Source organism: Carassius gibelio, chromosome A6 (genome assembly GCF_023724105.1).
Source record: "Carassius gibelio isolate Cgi1373 ecotype wild population from Czech Republic chromosome A6, carGib1.2-hapl.c, whole genome shotgun sequence".
Lineage (NCBI taxonomy): Eukaryota > Metazoa > Chordata > Actinopteri > Cypriniformes > Cyprinidae > Carassius > Carassius gibelio.
In genome coordinates this window covers 11421604-11436348 of record NC_068376.1, presented here as the reverse complement: position 1 = coordinate 11436348, position 14745 = coordinate 11421604, and the positions used below count along the sequence as shown (strand labels likewise).

The 14745-nt window shown below is 46.3% G+C and overlaps 1 long non-coding RNA gene across 1 annotated transcript in view; it reads left to right on the top strand.

Moving 5' to 3' along the window:
• Positions 1-5005: 5005 nt before the first annotated feature.
• The window catches only part of LOC128016231 (uncharacterized), a 241252-nt gene continuing 231512 nt past the window's right edge, over positions 5006-14745 (top strand). The window contains exon 1 of the long non-coding RNA XR_008184095.1: positions 5006-5252. This is a non-coding gene — a long non-coding RNA (uncharacterized LOC128016231). The remainder of the gene's footprint in view (positions 5253-14745) is intronic.

The window sequence follows — 14745 nt, the reverse complement described above, 5'->3', positions numbered from 1 at the left end:
TTTTATTATTATTTCTTTGCCGGTAAGCAAAAATATTAAACATGCACTATGCATACTATGGTAATTCACGTTGGCCAAAACACACAAGGAAACGTGTTGTGAAATAAAATATCACCGGCAATCACAGACATTCGCATTCGGACGGGATTAGTTTTCTCAGACGATCACTGAGTTTGCTGAAAAACAGTAGGTAATTTGCTCTGGAATTATCACAGAAGTTGTGTGAGAAAAACACAGACGTGGCAGAATCGGACGGGATTAAAATCACCAAGTAACGTTACGTCTGTGAAACACATATTTCTCTAACGACACCCTGTAAATCTAGTCCCTTCCGAATAGGGCTTTAGACAGCATTCTAAGTTATTACATGCAGAGTTTTTAGGTCCTATAATTAACATCTCAGTTTTTTCTGAATTTAGCAGTTAAAATTTACACATCATCCAGTTTTTTATATCGACTTTGCTTTCCGTTTGTTTTTCAAATTGGTATGTTTTCGCCAGGCCGTGAAGAAATATAGAGCTGAGTATCATCAGCATAACAGTGAAAGCTAACAGTCTCAGTACTATGATAAGGTCTAAATCCTGACTGGAAATCCTAACAGATTCCATTTTTCTCTAAGAAGGAATATAATTGTTAAAATACAACCTTTTCTAGTATCTTGGACAGAAAAGGGAGATTTGAGATCAGTCTATAATTAACTAGTTCTTTGGGGTCAAGTTGTGTTATTTTTTTTTTTTTTTAATGAGAAGCTTAATAACAGTGTGTTTGAATCTTCTTGCTTAAAATGTTTGTGCCAATCAATTCTTTGTCAAATGTATCATATTCTTGTTATAGGAATCATATCCAAAATTATACTCTGCAAGAGCGGGGAAATTCTGACCATGTGACTGATAAGATCAGGGGCCCTATTTTGACGATCTGAAACGCAAGTGTCAAAGTGCGAAGCGCAAGTAAGTTTGTGGGCGGGTCTCGGCGCTGTTGCTATTTTCCCGGCGGGATAAATGGCTCTTGCGCCCGGCGCAAATCTAAAGTGGGTTGGTCTGAAGTAGCTTCATTATTCATAGGTGTGGTTTGGGCGTAACGTGAAATAAACCAATCAGAGCGTCATCCAACATTCCCTTTAAAAGCAGGTGCGCAAGTTCCATTACGGATTGCTATTATTATGGCGTATTTACCAGGCGCACGCCAGGAGCGGTTCACAGCCGAGGAGACTGATGTTCTTGTAAGAGCAGTGAAAGACAGAGAAGTTGTGTTGTATGGGGATGGGAGAATAATTAGCCTGAATAATTTGTGAGCTAGTTTTATGCCTATTTTTTTTCACATCTTCGTGTCACACCACAATGATTTCCGTCATCTCATGTGTTAATATTTTTTTAGTGTAACAATTTATGATTTGCAAAAATAACTGTTGCATCTGTGTAGATTACATGAGCAAAGTGTATGCGCGTTGTGCACGCTATACATTATGGCCAAGCATGCGCCCTTAAAATAGCATAATGAACAACGCGCAACGCGCCACTGACTTTAGACTAGGTTTTTTCTGGTCAGTGGCGCAATTGTGTAATGGAACAGCAAAATAGCACCAGGGATCGTTTGCGCCGGAACACGCCTCCTTTTTTGCGCTGAACCGCCCAGGGAGCGCAAGTTCATTCACTAGTTTAGCGACGTGCCTCTGTGGAGGGAAAAGCGCGCTTTGCGGGGGTGCAAAATAGGAATGACACATGCGTCGGTGTACAAAGTCAATTGCGCTGGGTGCAAGATAGGGCCCCAGATGTTGATTTATGAATTGGGGAGGAGAAATATACAACGCCCCAAGCAAAGACAATATCTAATTGGTTAAGACACCATTTGGGAGGTGTCCCACAGCCCGGTTTAAATATTCAGGATACCATTAAATTTTGCTTAGATTTGCTCTTAGCCATGGTTTTTGTCATTAAATTTAGCATTTTTTGAGCACCATTCCTGCGTTGTTGTGCCTGCACACCCACTGCTACTAAGCCACGATGAGAAGAAGCTACCACCTAGTCTTGTTAAACTTTACTTCTGTTCTTTTTTCTTTTCCATTGAGAGTTTTGTGTTTTGAGTTGAGTTGTGTGCATTGTGAGCGCTTTTTCAATGAAAAAGCTCAGCTCTCGTTCATCTCTCTTTCCGAAAAAAAAAGGCAGCTATCTACTTCCAGCGGTTCAGGACCCGCCTCTGCTGAGGCACGGAGGAGAATGAGCTTGTGATTTCAGGTGGATCTGTCTGAATGGTTTAGAGAGGGACTTTCCCTTTTGCGCTCTTAATGGCGGCGGATGAGAGAGAGCCACCGGAGGATGATGTTATATCTTTAACACTTTCTGATACTGAGGTTAGTGTTCTGCTGGGTTTTTACCCAGGAAAAGCAGGAGATATTTGAGGATGGTGAAGAGGCTGAGCCTTCTCAATCCTCCTGCCCTGTGTATGTAGAGCTGTTGGAAGTTATGGAAAGTCGGACTTGCCATGGAAGTGCGCTAACAACGTGACGCTGCCTTGATGAGCGTTATCTTTCTGACCATAGCCCTCCAGCTCAGATGAGCTTCCCATTTCTGCCTGATCTCCATACAGAGATTGAGCTGTGCCAACATCGAGGCAATGCACGAAAGTGGCTATGAGAGGATGCCTCCATAGAAAGAGCTTTCTTTATGCGGGGCATCCTCTCTTAATATCCCTCCTTGCCATCTAAGCCCCTTAAAAAAAAAAAAAAAAAAAAAAAACATCTTGCTTAAATGGCAAGGCATACGCAGCAGCAGGTCAGGCTGTGGCTTTATTACACATGATGGTGGTGCTTCAAGCATATCAGACTGATCTGTTAAGAGACCTTGATAGAGGCGAGGGTCATTCTCCTGATCAGGTAGCCGAACAGCGCCGCACCCCAGATCTCTCTCCATGCTATCAAGCAGGCCGCCTCCGCCATGGGCAGGACTATGGCGGCCATGGTGGTAGCGGAGAGACATCTGTGGATAAACCTGGCAGACATTGGGAAGAAAGAAAAGGGTTTCTTCTCGATGCTTAGGTTTCTCCTTCTGAACTTTTCGATATTTCCGTTGAGATGGTGATCGAGAAGTTCAGGGACTTTCAGATCCTTCGTTCCTCGAAGGTCCAAGTCTGAGCCCGAACAACATAAGGCTCCTGGCCCGTCTCAATCTGAGGATCAAAGACGGCACAGAAGACTAGTGTCGTGACTCACGCTGCTCCCCCACAGGGGTAGGGGTAAGAGGAATTGTGGGTCATGAGGAGGTAAGCAGAAACTAAGGGATGTGATCCAGATGAGTCAGCGTTCTCGTCCGAATCAGAGTGATACCTAGGTACACTCATTCCCTTTGGGGATTTTTAACTTTTGCTTTTATCCTCCCCTTCCTAATTCCCCTGTAACCACCAGCTCGCCACCTGATCGAGGTGGAAACCTCTCGCATAACAGTCTCCTATGCTGGACCTATAATGTTTTCGGCTGGTTCTATGTTCATAGCAACCACCTTACTGATGGTCCGGACTAAAAGGAGGCGTCCCTTGAGCGGGGCTCTATCGCAGGAGGGTGGGTGAGTATATAACCCTCTCTGTATATTCTTATGTGTATTAAATTGCTGGTAGTTATGTGTCTATTAATAAACTCTGTGAGTTTCCTTTGCAGTGCTCAGTTACAGTGTTTACTAAACACTCTTCAGCACCAGCCATCCGGCTTCATGTTCCGGTATAAGGTGGCTGAGATCACAGGTTTCTGCGAGAGCCTTCCTGATCATCAGGGCTGGCACAGCCCAGGCACAGTCCGCCCAGGTCACTTAGTTGTGCTGTCGCATCCAGCAGGAAATGGAGGTGGCAGTTACAGAAGTCTTCTTGTATATTCTGCCTCAGGTGATGCTCCCCTCGCCAAAGGTTTGTAAAATTTGAGCTTGCCTCTCCCATGCAGTTCAGCACCTCTGTGATGCTTAGGAACCTTTAGGTACACACGCTAAGCTTTGTGGTAAGTTTTTTGGTAAGTGTGCACTTCCTGTTTGTCACTTCCTGACGTCACTTCCTGTTTGTTGCTGGCGTCTGTACTGCGTTTGAGCTCCGTCACTATATTCTTTTTATCGACTATTTTTAACTTAAAAATCTATTTTATACACCATCGTTTCCGTTTATATAACGTGTGAATATATCCTCTATTGTATTCTACAACAAAAACAATCAGAGCGCCTCGCTATCACTAGTTTTATTTTGATCTCCCGCGTACGCTATTAGCTTATAGCCCGTTAGCATTAGCGGCGTGGTTGCAACTAACTGCACTTACATTGATAATACTCTATTTACACACATTACCACTGCTCTACTCACTGTTACTTGCTTTAATGGCGGATGAAGGTCTACCTTTGATTGCAGGTGGGGACACGCTCAAGCTGCATTCTGTGTACCTCGTGCTCAAGGCCGATTCACGACCTGGAGGTGAGGCAGGCCCAGCTGAGAGAGCAGAGAGCCGCGCTGGAATCATCCTGGGCTGGCGCTCACAAGTCCGGGGTAAGTATACAGCATGCTGTTAACAGTCCCACCATGTCTACTCCGTGTGTTTCTCTGCACAGGCCCGGTGCACCCAGGACGCGATCTTCCCAGATGTCCTTCACGCCGACGCCGGGACACCATGGACCCTGGGTGCATCCACAGTGGAGGACGTGAGCCGGGCCCCGGGCGACGACTTCTCCCACTCCTGCCTTCGAGATCTCTATCCGGAATCGATTTGCTCCCCTCCGCGAGACAGGACGCAACGCTGTGATCATTGGAGACTCCATCGTCTGACACGTCCGTGCTACGTTAGCTGAAGGTAAAGTGCACACTCATTGTTTCCCTGGTGCTTGTGTTCACAATGTTTCTGCGCAGATACCTGCGATCCTGAAGGCCGACGAGAGCCCCAGAGCGGTCGTGCTTCACGCCGGGGTTAATGACACCATGCTGCGGCAGATGGAGACACAGAAGAGGGACTTCAGCAGCCTGATCGAGACGGTTTGCAGCCCGCGGCAACGATCATCGTGTCAGGACCACTGCCCACGTATCGACGAGGACACAAAAGGTTCAGTAGACTTTTTGCTTTAAATGAATGGTTGTTGTCATGGTGTAAAGAACAGAAACTGCTATTTGTTAATAACTGGAATCTTTTCTGGGAGCGTCCTAGGCTGTTTCGCGCTGATGGATTGCACCCCAGCAGAATCGGAGCGGAGCTGCTCTCTGAAAACATCTCCAGGACACTTCGCTCCATGTGACTAGTAAGACAATTCTCAAATAACTATTATGATGAGTTTTGTTCCACCCGCTAAAAATGATAAAAGTACTTCCACTGTAAAAACTATTAAGACTGTGTCTGTTCCCCAAATAGTGAGGTCAAAATATAAATATAATGTAGGATCTAGAAAAAATCTTATCGTAATTAAACCAGAAACATGTAAAGTAAAAGAACAAAAAAATGTTTTAAAGTTTGGGCTCATAAATATTAGACCACTCACACCCAAAGCAGTTATTGTAAATTAAATGATCACAGATAATAGTTTTGATGTACTCTGCTTGACTGAAACCTGGCTAAAACCAAATTATTATTTTGGTCTAAATGAGTCTACTCCACCAAACTACTGTTATAAGCATGAGCCACGTCAGACTGGTCGTGGTGGAGGTGTTGCAACAATATATAGTGATATTCTCAATGTTACCCAGAAAACAGGATACAGGTTTAACTCTTTTGAAATACTTCTGCTAAATGTTACACTGTCAGACATGCAAAAGTAATCTAATGTATCCAATGTAGCTTCTGTGTATAGACCACCAGGGCCGTATACAGAATTCCTAAAATAATTTGCAGATTTCCTCTCAGACCTTCTAGTTACAGTTGATAAGACGCTAATCATGGGAGATTTTAATATTCACGTTGATAATACAAATGATACATTAGGACTTGCGTTTACTGACCTAATAAACTCCTTTGGAGTCGAGCAAAATGTCACCGGGCCCACTCATCGTTTTAATCATACACTAGATTTAATTATATCTCATGGAATCAATCTTACTGCTATAGATATTGTACCTCAAAGTGATGATATTACAGACCATTTCCTTGTATCGTGCATGCTGTGTATAACTGATATTAATTATATGTCTCAACGTTACCGTCTGGGCAGAACTATTGTTCCAGTCACCAAAGAAAGATTCACAAATAGCCTGCCTGATCTATCTCAACTGCTATTTGTACCCAAAAATACACATGAATTAGACAAAATGACTGACAACATGGGCACTGTTTTCTCTAATGTATTAGAAACTGTTTCCCCCATCAAATTGAAAAAGGTTAGAGGAAAACGTACTGTGCCATGGTATAACAGTAATACTCACTCTCTCAAGAAAGAAACTCGTAGTCTTGAATGCAAATGGGGAAAAACTAACTTGGAAGTTTTTAGAATTGCATGGAAAAACAGTATGTCCAGCTATAGACAGGCTCTAAAAACTGCTAAGGCAGAGCATATACACAAACTAATTGAAAATACACCTGGCTATGCGTTCTATACTAGACTAACTGAGACTTGTCATGGCACTTGTATTCTGTTGTTGTTCTCTTGTTGACCTGACTGCTTCTATTGTTCTCATTTGTAAGTCGCTTTGGATAAAAGCGTCTGCTAAATGATTAAATGTAAATGTAAATGTAAATACCCTAAAAAATATTTAGCACAGTGGCTAAATTAACAAATTACCAGACGCCACCTGATTCAAATATTCCACCAATGTTAAATAGTAATGACTTTATGAATTTCTTCACTGATAAAATAGATAACATTAGAAATACAATAGCGAATGTAGATTCTACAACGTCTAACATTTCAGTTTCATCCATCTCACCCAAAAATAAACTGCAGTGCTTTACAACTATAGGACAGGAAGAGTTAAATAAACTTATCACTGTATCTAAACCAACAACATGTTTATTAGATCCGGTACCCACTAAATTACTGAAAGAGTTGTTACCTGTAGCCGAAGAACTGCTTCTCAATATCATTAACTCATTGTTATGTCACGAGGTGACAAAATTCCAACTGTCAAGGCGGAACTAATGTTCGCCGCGATTGCCTCCCGCCGGACCAATAACAACGGAACACCGGGCTAGTTCCTGGTTAGCGCAAAATCCCCGCGAATGAGGTGATCAGCGGAAATCGCCGGCAGTTGTGTACGTTGGGACACGTTGCCATTAGGGTAGGATAAAAGGAGAGAGGATGCACCAAAGAGGGGCTGTGTTTGGGCACTGAGAATCTCGGAGGAAGCGTGAACGGTGGACAAGAGGAAGTGGGGCTGGCAAATGGGCTCGGCATTGTGAGTTTATGGGGGTATTCGCTCCCAGAACCCTATTATTTGGCCTTTTTCCCATTAAACGAATGGCCGGGGCCATTATAGGGTGGTCTTCGCATCCCAGCGAGCCACGTTTTGTCCACCCGCCATACGGGTTCGCTGTGCGGACCCCCGTGACCACGGACCCATTATTTGTCCATTTAACCATTATTGTCGCGGATCGGACCCTCGATCGCCAAGGACCCCCGACACGGAACCCCGGTCCCACGGAACCGCTATTTGTCCACTTTTCCACTATTTTTACGGAACGTTCCCAATCGGCCCGCGGTCTCTGCGGGGTCACTGGGGGGGCCCCACAGACCCCGCTGTGAAGTTTGGGACCCCTGGGACGTTTCTAAAAAAATCCCACCTGCCATTTATTCCCTTCCGTCCGGCCTAGCGGATTTGTGGACATGTCACGCGAGGGCCCCGGGGCCCCGTGCTTTCGGCAGCTCAACCAGGGCGGCCTCTGGACCCACCTGTCCGAGTTTCGGACCCCTGAGTCTTTTCTATAGAAGTCCCACCTGCCATTTAGTTGAATGGGTTCGGCCTAGCGGTTTCGTGGACACGACTCGCCGGGGTCCGATCGGGCCGAATTTTGGATATTTGTCTCATGGGGACCCCCTCGACTGGGCATAGAAGTCTGGTGACCCTACGACCTTCTTTAGGGGTCAAACGGTCACAGAAGTGACCCCACGTCCACCAAACCGGTACGCGTTTTGATGGGAGGTGGGACGTCCACAGTTCGGAGACGATAGGCCGTGGGAGCCCCAGATTTGAGATTCTGGCAACCCAGGGGCCCCTCAACCAGGGCCCCGAAACACGTAGCCGTAGGACCCTAGGGAAAAAAGTGCATCGCGCTAGGTCCTCGTGCTTTTGACAGCACGTTCTAGGGGCCCGATCCGAATTTTGGACCCCTGGGTCTTTTCTAAAAAAGTCCCACCTGCCATATGCTTGAATGTTTTCGGCCTAGCGGGTTCGTGGACAGGATTCGCAGGGGTCCGATCGGGCCGAATTTTGGATATGTGTCTCATGGGGACCCCCTCGACTGGGCATAGAAGTCTGGTGACCCTACGACCTTCTTTAGGGGTCAAACGGTCACAGAAGTGACCCCACGTCCACCAAACCGGTACGCGTTTTGATGGGAGGTGGGACGTCCACAGTTCGGAGACGATAGGTCGTGGGAGCCCCAGATTTGAGATTCTGGCAACCCAGGGGCCCCTCAACCAGGGCCCCGAAACACGTAGCCGTAGGACCCAAGGAAAAAAAGTGCATCGCGCTAGGTCCTCGCGCTTTTGACAGCACGTTCTAAGGGCCCTCAGGAGCCACCGTTCCAAATTTGGGGCCCCTAGGACGTTTCGAAAAAAATCCCACCGGCCATTTACTTCAATGCGTTCGGCCTAGCGGTTTCGTGGACATGACTCGCCGGGGTCCGATCGGGCCGAATTTTGGATATGTGTCTCATGGGGATTCCCTCGACCGGGCAGAGAAGTCTGGTGGCCCTACGACCTTCTTTAGGGGTCAAACGGTCACAGAAGTGACCCCACGTCCACCAAACCGGTACGCGTTTCGATGGGAGGTGGGATGTCCACAGTTCGGAGACGATAGGTCGTAGGGCCCCCAGATTCGAGATTCTCGCATCTCAGGGGCCCCTCTCCCATGTCTCCAAAGCACAAAGCTGCAGGACGAAAGGAAAAAAATACCCCTCCGGCACCCTGAAATCTCTCAAAAGGCTCTGATCATGTAAAGGTCAGAGAGGGCCGAGGGAGAGATTTTGTGCAGGAGGCTCCAAATTTTTCCCTCGCTTTAGGGCCCCGCGCTTTCGGCAGCTCACTTGGGGCGGCCCCTGGACCCACCGATACGAATTTCGGGCCCCATGGGTTTCAAATAAATAGCGGGTGGACATGCACCACATGTGGTGAAATTAACCAAACATTTTTTCTATGCATATTTCTACAGTATTATGGGATAAAACTTACAAAAATGAATTCCTCAGAGCTTGCAGAGCACAGCTGATGAGACTTCAACCACGAAATCTCTAAAATGTATCTGTCCACGGAACCATTACGGAGGGCGCGCTGAATAAATGGCAAATGGGATTTTTTTTTTTTTGGAAAAATGTCCATTTACAATTTATTCAGCGGGACCTCCATAATGCTCCCGTGGACATTCATTTTTATGCAAATTCTACAGTATTATGTGATGAAACTTACATCTTTGGACTCTTCTGAGCGTGCTGAGTACAGTTGTGGTGTCTCCACTAGCACTATTGTACACATTTAAAATAAATCAAGTTAAATACAGTTTCTATTTAATAAACTGCAGGTGGACACTTATGCCGTCAAATAAATTGTTGGTGGACATAATTTGGAAATTAACTAAAATCCAATTTTTTTTCTATGGAAATTCTACATTATTATGGGATAGATCCTACATTAATGGACTCTGCTGAGATGTCTGAGTACACTGCAGGCGTTTTAATCACCAATATTGCATATATTTAATTAAATAAAATTGAATAGAATTGCCATTTGTTAAACCTCAAGTGGACACATATCCCACTTGCCAGATATTCATATTGGATGCACACCAAATTTGGGGCCCCGTATCTCCGCCTCCTGGGGGTTCAGGGACTCTATGGGGGTTTTTTCTATGCATATTTCTACAGTATTATGGGATAAAACGTACAAAAATGGATTCCTCAGCGCTTGCAGAGCACAGCTGATGAGACTTCAACCACGAAATCGCAAAAATTTATTAAATGGGATTTTTTTTTTTTTTTAAATGTCCATTTACAATTTATTCAGAGGGACCTCCGTAATGCTCCCGTGGACATTCTTTTTTATGCAAATTCTACAGTATTATGTGATGAAACTTATGTGAATGGACTCTGCTGAGATGTCTGAGTACACTGGAGGCGTTTTGATATATTGCACATATTTAATTAAATCAAATTTAATAGAATATCCATTCGTTAAACCTCAGGTGGACACATATCCCACTTGCCAGTTATTCATATTGGATGGACACCAATTTTGGGGTCACGTATCTCCGCATATCTATGCATATTCCTACAGTGTTATTGGATAAAACTTGCAAAAATGTATTCCTGGTAGCTTGCAGAGTACACCTGATGAGACTTCAACCACAAAATCGCTAAAATTCGTCTGTCCACGGAACCACTTGGAAGGGCGCGCTGAATAATTGGCAAGTGAGCGTGCTGTGTACAGTAGAGGTGTTTCCATTAACAATAACAGAATTGCTATTTAATAAACAGCAAGTGGACACATATCCCACTTGCCATATAGTCATATTGGATTGCTATTTAATAAACTGTAAATGGACATATGTGCCGTCAAATAAATTGCAGGTGGACATGCATGGGGACATGGACATGTGGGGAAATTAAGGAGAATCCAATTTACTGAGTACAGTGCAGGAATTTTGATCAACAATATTGCATATATTTATTTCAATCAAATTTAATGAAATTGCTATTTATTAAACCTCAGGTGGACAAATATCCCACTTGCCATATAGTCATATTGGTTTGCTATTTAATAAACTGCAAGTGGACACATATCCCGTCAAATAAATTGCTGGGATAAATGGTCCCACCTGCAATTTACTTGAATGGGTTCGGGCTAGCGGGTTCGTGGACACGTTTCGCAAGGGTCCGATCGGGCCGAATTTCGGATGTGTCTCATGGGGATCCCCTCGACAGGGCACAGAAGTCTGATGGCCCTACGACCTTCTATAGGGGTCAAACGGTCACAGAAGTGACCCCAAGTCCACCAAACCGGTACGCGTTTCGATGGGAGGTGGGACGTCCACCGTTTGGAGACGATTGGTCGTGGGAACCCCAGATTTGAGATTCTGGCATCTCAGGGGCCCTGAGGCTAGGTCCTCGTGCTTTTGACAGCACGTTCTAGGGGCCCTCATGAGCCACCGATCCAAATTTCGGGCCCCTAGGACTTTTCTACAAAAATCCCACCTGCCATTTACTTCAATGCGTTCGGCCTAGCGGTTTCGTGGACACGACTCGTCGGGGTCCGATCGGGCCGAATTTTGGATATGTGTCTCAGGGGGACTCCCTCGACCGGGCAGAGAAGTCTGGTGGCCCTACGACCTTCTTTAGGGGTCAAACGGTCACAGAAGCGAGCGCACGTCCACCAAACCGGTACGCGTTTTGATTGGACATGGGATGTCTACCGTTCGGAGACGATAGGTCGTAGGGCCCCCATTTTTGAGAATCTGGCATCTCAGGGGTCCCTAACCCAGGGTACCGAAGCACGTAGTCATTGGACAAAAGGAAAAAAATTTCATCGCACTAGGGCCCCACGCTTTTTACTGCACGATCCAGGGGCCCCAAAGAGCCACCGTTCCGAATTTCGGCCCCGTGGGACTTTTCTAAAAAAAATACCACATTCCGTGAAAATAATGGTCAAATGGACCAATAGTGGGTTCGTGGAACCCGGGGTGGGGGTCCGCAAGGGGTCTGCAGATGATCCGCAGTCATTGTGTGATTATGATGGTTAAATGGACAAATAGTGGGTTCGTGGGACCCGGGGTGGGCGTCCGCAAGGGGTCCGCAGATGATCCGCAGTCATTGTGTGAATATAATGGTTAAATGGACAAATAGTGGGTTCGTGGGACCCGGGTTGGGGGTCCGACGGGGGTCCGCACCGGTTCTGTGGTCATTCTGTAACTTTAAAGGTCAAACGGACAAATATTGGTTTCGTGGACAAAAAAATTGTCCACCCCCCATTCGGGTAAATGCCACTGTTTTAAACCTGAGGTGGACTGCTCCGTGCGCCACCTTGTGGAAATGTGCTGAACGGCGTTTGGGGGCCCAAAATTTGGGTGGGCTTCCGCGAGGCCCCTCGGGGGTCCAGATCCCCCCGCGCCGGTCAGGGGTCTCCCCACGGTCCGGCAGACGCCGACGCCACGTCCGGCAAATATTTTTTGGGGTCAGCGCGCAGGTCCCTCAAACCCACGTACACAAGCCGTCAAACTTATACCCGAATGGACGCCCCCCCAAAAAATGTATCTGTGCATTCACCTGTCTGCTTTGCAGTGAACCCCATCCTATTGTAAGCTCTGTGTCTACCAGCCCTTTGAGAGGATTTCATACTGGAATACTCACCTAACTGCTTCGCAGTGAAGCTCCTCCAGCTGTAAGTTCTCTGTCTGTCATTGCTGAAGAAGAGGATAACGTATCTGTGTATTCACCTGTCTGCTTTGCAGTGAACCCCTCCTATTGTAAGCTCTGTGTCTGCCAGCCCTTCAAGGGGATTTCATACTGGAATACTCACCTGACTGCTTTGCAGTGAAGCTCCTCCAGCTGTAAGTTCTCTGTCCGTCATTGCTGAAGAAGAGGATTACGTATCTGTGTATTCACCTGTCTGCTTTGCAGTGAACTTCTCCTCTTGTAAGCTCTGTGTCTGCCAGTCCCTTCCAGAGGATTTCATACCTGAATACTAGGGCTGCACGATATTGGGAAAAAATTACATTGCGATATTTTATTTTTCTGCAATATATATTGCGATATGAAAACTATTTTTTTTTCTTACAAACAAAAATGGGGTGAGCACACTTACATTCTCATTTTAAATGATTTAAATCATTGACACCATCGTGTCAATTGATTAATATGCGTGAGGGAGAGAGAACAAGACAGCGTTTGTGTTGTTTGAAGACATTTAGCGTGCAGCCGGGGGTCTCTCTCTCTCTCATGCCGGTGACAGGTGCAATATTTGAAAATCAATAATTATTAATTTATTTTTTTAATTACATTTATATCTGAATGTAGCCTATGTCAACCTATAGACTTTCAAACATCTAAGTGTCATGAATTAATATGAATCTGTGTACAAAATGACATAAAATATTTTTCTATTGTATTTTCCCTGGAAACGCTTCCAGCACGCTTGCGTGTCACGTGAAAAATAGGCTGTCGGGTCTATTTCTAGGATGCACGTGTTTTCCGCGCGGCTTGAGCCCCGCGTCTCATGCAGGCAGTCTGCAAGCTCTAACCTGTTAACATGGGAGCCGAATTAAAAACAGACACGTCACGCAGCTGAGGACGCTTGCGGCACGCATCTAGTGTGTCGCCGGCCGCGCGCTCACGCGTGGTCTCTCTGGCCCATACAGTTAATGAATAACGGATCAACTATGACAGCCTACATCGCACATCCTGCGATGTGACTATCGTGGATTCGTACATCACGATATCAATGCTTAAACGACACATCGTGCAGCCCTACTGAATACTTACCGGACTGCTTGGTAGTGGAGCTCCTCAGCCGTCAGTCCTCTGCCTGTCATCTGTAGAAGAAGGGAGTACATCACCCGAAATACGCACCTGAACAGTCCTACAGTAGCCTCCTCCCAGTTGTGAGTCCTGACTTGTCACTCTCATTGGAAGACAGCAAAGCCACTTACCAGAGCACCCCCTGATATTGCACTCTGTGGGCCTCCGGCGGGTCCGCAGGACGGAACGACCCTGCCCAGAAGACACACCATTTTAGATTCCCTTTTTATATTTAATAAAATACTGTGTTACTTGAAGCCTTGTCTGTCGTCCTTGCCTGGCCTCTGTCCGACTCCCCAAGGGTGGTACGGGTCTTAGGGGTGGGTGCAGCCTGATTGGCCTGCCCCGTGACATAATTTGGCGTAGTCGGCAGGGTTCCACCTTGGGTTGAGTAGATAGAGGCGGAGCAATGGCAGACGAAGATGTACCGGTGGGTCACCCACATGTCATGCCCATCTTTATGGGAGCCCCATGGGCCCAAAAGTATGGAGGACCAGGTTCAGAACTCAGCTTGTCGGCGTGGAAAACTCAAGTGGAGTACTTGGCGGGCCTCCAAGGGTTAAATGCTACACAGAAGACCCAGTTCATTTTAAATACACTCGAAGGTGACGCCAGGAGGGAAGCACAAGTGGCACCGGAAGCAACCCGAGCCACAGCCCAGGCTATCCTTGACTTTCTGACGGGGCAGTACGGTGACAGCTGTCCTCTGGACGCAATTCTTTAATTGCAAGCAGGGACCTCTGCAGACCATACGTGCCTTTGCTTTGCAACTGCGAGAACAATTGTTTCGGCTGAAGAAGAGGCAAGACCATGGGCTTGGAGCAGGAGAGGCCCTCATAAGGGACCAGTTTCTTTTGGGGTTGCGAGATGGCCCCATACGTCAGAGCCTCAGAATACAACTTCGCTGCAATCCTACTCTGACGTTTGACGAGCTACGCCAGGAAGCTCTGGCCCTTGAACAAGATCATGCAGATACCTCAGATCCTTCCCTCTGTATGGTCACCAATGCTGCCAGTAGTCCCCTGCCTCCTGCTCCGCCCGACTGGAAACAGGCCTTACGAGAAGAGTTGAGAAGAGATGTC